Raw genomic sequence first — 4,249 nt, forward strand, 5'->3', positions numbered from 1 at the left:
ACCGGTCAGCTGAGGCGCCGTCCCGCCGGGAGGGCGGGGTCCTAACTTGAGTGGCGTTCCCTCTTGGCCAATCGGATCGTGCGAGATCTCTGCACCATTTTCCTCGCCGCACCGTAAATTCAGAGGGGAGCGGTGAGGAGGCGGAGCCTCGCCGGCGTCAGTTGACGGCTGATTCAGCCAATCGGAGTGCGAGGCAGCGGGACCTTGCCCCTCCCACCGCTCATCAGCATGAGCGCGATGGGAGGCGCGGTTGGATCGGGCAGCCGCGGCGGTGAAGGGGTGGGCGGGAAGGAGCTCTGATTGACAGTTAGATGGACCATTCAGAGAGCAAGGGCGCCCGGTCCACCCGCTTCGCACCTCTGTAGCGCGGGGCCCTCTGGCTGTGAGGCCTTGGGCGTGAGGGCAGGCCCTGGCCGTGGCTTTCACCCTCAGTGGCTGTGTTTGGTATTCTAGTTCTCCCCCTGTGCCCCTCTGGCAGCACACCTGGTGTACCTGAGGAGGCACAGAGGGGAGGACAAGAACCCATGGTAACGTGGGGGGGGGCTTTCTCCCTCTGCTGAGGGGGTTTGTTTCAGGGAGGAAGGGTGATGGTTGTTGGTTTTCTTTTTTGTTTCTGTCTTCAATGGGGTTTGAAATAGTAAGAAAAAAAAAATCTTAAGTTTGTGTACTTATGCCTGTCACCTGCCTCAGCACTTCACCCCCGAAAGGCATGCAAAGGAGCTAAATCAGTGAGTTGGGCACTGCCAAATAGTTTGTGGTTTGGATATTTGTGGGGGAAGCAGCCTTCAAGGTCTTGATTGGGTCCATTAGGCTAGTGAGGGTTTACAAAGCTGGCGGAGGAGAGGGGCCAAGATGAGGTGTTTGTTTGGAAAATCCTTGCCCACTTCCCTGAAGATTTGTTGTTGAGATCAGTTACAGCAACATACGTACTCCCTGCCCCAGCCATGCTCATCTCACTTCAGCTGTTCTTGCTTGTAATAGAAGCAGGCAGCTGGGTGCACGCTGTTCAGTGTATGTGTAGTATTCCTGTAATACGCCATGAACAATCCAGTTGCAAGTGTTTTGTGGGGTCTTTGTACGTTTTTAAGCTCAGGGATCTTGAGGAGACTCTCTGCAAGTTGAGACAGAGAAAACTTGGCTTGGAGGGTGAATTGCCATGTAGCATAGTGGAGAACATCCTGTAAATAAAACTGTCATATTTCTGTCCTGGATTCCTCAGAAAGCAATGTGTGTAAGTTCACAAGAAATCCAGCAGTGCTAGAGAGTATTTTGTCTGCTTTGCTGGAACACACTGTGTCGTATTCACATGGTAAGACTGCATTTATGTGCCAAACATGCCAGAGATTACTAGCCATAAAGCTATCTGACCAGTGCTATTCTGCTGTGTGTTTAGAAAATCCAGGCAACTATAGAAATACTCTGAAAATCTGCCTGAGCAACACTTCTGTACCAAAAAGGGGCTGTGTCTAGAAGAATCAGTGAATGAGTCGGGGAACGGCAGGTAGTAAAATGAAAGTGTGTGTACAACAATCCGAACATTATTTAAGAGAGTTATATCTTTGCATTTGCCATGTGATAGTGTGTGATGATGGGCAAATCACTTAAACACAGCTTTTCATAGGTGGCAATAATAGTCTGTTCCTTGTCTGTGATATGATTTGCATAAATGAAGAGGAGCTGCTGCTCCCACTGTTCTCAGGTGGAAATTACACTTTGAATATGAAAACCATGCCAAATGTGTAGAGTACTCTCAAATTCAGCAGCCAGGCGAGGTATGAGCGCTTCAAATGAGTACTCATTCTTTGCTCTTTATTGTGCATCACAAAACCAGCACCACATAACAGCTTTTGTAAAATAAATGCAAATAAAGGTTTGTGAGATTACCTGGATACTGTAGCAAAGAGTATGATCAAAATAGTTGTTTCCTTATCGGCTTTTCTGCCTTCAGAACAGGATTAGAAGAGCATATAAGAGACAAGGCCTGGATTACTGAACAACAAAGATATTGAATGATTGCTTTTTCAATGAGCCCAGCCTGTTTGTGCACTGAGCAAGGCAGGACAACATTAAAAAAAATAATATTCTATCTTGTAAGCTGACAATAATACCACAACATGTATGTCCATGGGTTCTGGGTTAAGATTCTGTGGGTTACCATAATTTTGGAATTTTGGCATTTACTGGCTCTTGGGTGCTTGACTTTGCAAGCACAGTGTGTTATTTATTGTGTATATCTTAGCAACATGTCACAAAGTTTTACCTATCCGGGAAAATATGGTTCCTGCACCAAGATGCTTGTAGTCTGAAGTAGGTGATCATAGGACATCAAATATGGGTATACACTGGGTTGCCTTGTCACAGTAGCAGCTGTAGAGCTGCATCGCCTTCCCCAACACCCCTTTCCCCCCCCCGCCCCCCCCGTACAGATTGAGTCTACACCCAAAATGTGTGTAGAAATAAGGCAAGAAGGGTGGCTCAAGGCAGTATATTTGTGAAAGTACTAGAGGGCATTAGGTGGATGTGGTGGTGTTTTAGATTGGAATGTAGCAGAAAGCGCAGAGCAAGGAAAGGCGTGTGTGAGGGAAGAAGTCTCTCCCTTCATCTAAATCATGGATTTCTTACAAATGTGATGTGTAAAAGAAGGGGTCCGGGTGAATAAAACTGTTTTAAATGAGTTGTTTCTCTTATAACTGTTACTATCTCTGTGTTTCATATCTATGTGTGATAGCAATCATTTCCAACTTAGTTATGGTTATCTTGACGCTGTTTTCCATAAAGCATTCACTCTGGAAGTCATGGTTACTGTCATCTTATTTTTTCATATTTGCAAAAGGAATTGTATTTTTGAGACTTTAGGGTTCACATTCCCCTTTTTTTCTGAACTGTTGGTCCTGGCAATACTATAATTTAATTCTAGAAATAGAAAAGAAATCAAAGTTCTGCATTTGGATATTCTTATATGCCTGCTCTGCTACTTGAATTGCTTTTCTTCTTGAAATAACAATAGAAACATGGTTTGTGAAGAATTCTCTTTTCTATCTTATGTTTTCCTGTTCTCATCTTGGTTTCTTCTTTGGGAAAATAATAAATAGAAGCAATAAATTTTATTATGAAACAGTCAAGTCTCACTAACTCTGTACACTGGTTTTCGGTGCCCACTGGGTATATCTGTATGTCAGTGAAGCCCAGTGTAAGAGAATAATACCATCACTCTACAGGCTGGCAGAGTTCTAGCTATTTTCTCCAGGCTTAATTTAGATCCCAGCTGTGCTTTGAAGAGAGTGAGTTTTGTAATCCTGTAAGCAACACTTGTGACAAAATCTACACGCAGTAAAATTATTCTATTAAACTGATTTAATTCTGAACTTCCGCTCAGGGCAAGTAAAAAAATGAGACAACATGCACATTAGGTCAGAAATAATTTTTATAAAGCCATATACTGCTAGTAGCAGTCACAAAATCAAAGTGCCAGCTGTAGGCAAAATACCAGTATTCACTGGCTCTCTTAACAGTGTGCTGTGCAAAAATGTCTTCGGCAGGAATTGCTCATGTGGTGTTGGGATGCTGCCTTTGCCTACAGCCCTGTCTGTACTAACAGCATTGTGGATGAAATGGTGGTAGAAGAGGGAATATGAGGAAAAGGCAAAGTCAAAGAGCCAGCCATTTATGCGGGACTTCTGTGTTGCCGTTTGGTTTCATTGTATCGCTACTAAATCTAGTAGTAGTTGCTAGCAGGAGTTAATTGTCTCAACCAGTATTTCCAAAATGCTGCTTTAACTGGAGAGTATTTGCCTAGCTGCTGCAAACACCAGGGCATTTCCTACGGGAAAGAATGAATTCCCAGTGCCAGGTACTATTTGGAGTTACCACGTCCAGAAGTACATGGAGTGAGCAATATCCCCTTTGGTTCTAGGCTTTACAGTCTCAAAGAAAATGTATACACAGAAGCTAAGTGTAAGCTTTTAAAATAAAATTGAGATGATAAAACACTGTTTTCCATGATGCTTTCTGACCTTGACATGGTAATGGAACATGTGTTTAACACAGTACAGTTAGTTGGACACCCCCTGTCCTTGTGTGGTGGAGGAAAAGGAGAAGTTTGAAAGACCCTCTGTTGGGCAGTTAATTTTGGGGCTCCTGTCATACTGGGAGAGTGGGAGGTGAGAGACTGGAGGCAATTGTGCCTGGCTTGGTGATTTACACTGGTTGCAACTGACGGACAGGTCTCACGTGAGAAGTTGTTAGTCCT

This window comes from Numenius arquata, chromosome 1 (assembly GCF_964106895.1).
Source record: "Numenius arquata chromosome 1, bNumArq3.hap1.1, whole genome shotgun sequence".
In the NCBI taxonomy this organism is placed as follows: domain Eukaryota; kingdom Metazoa; phylum Chordata; class Aves; order Charadriiformes; family Scolopacidae; genus Numenius; species Numenius arquata.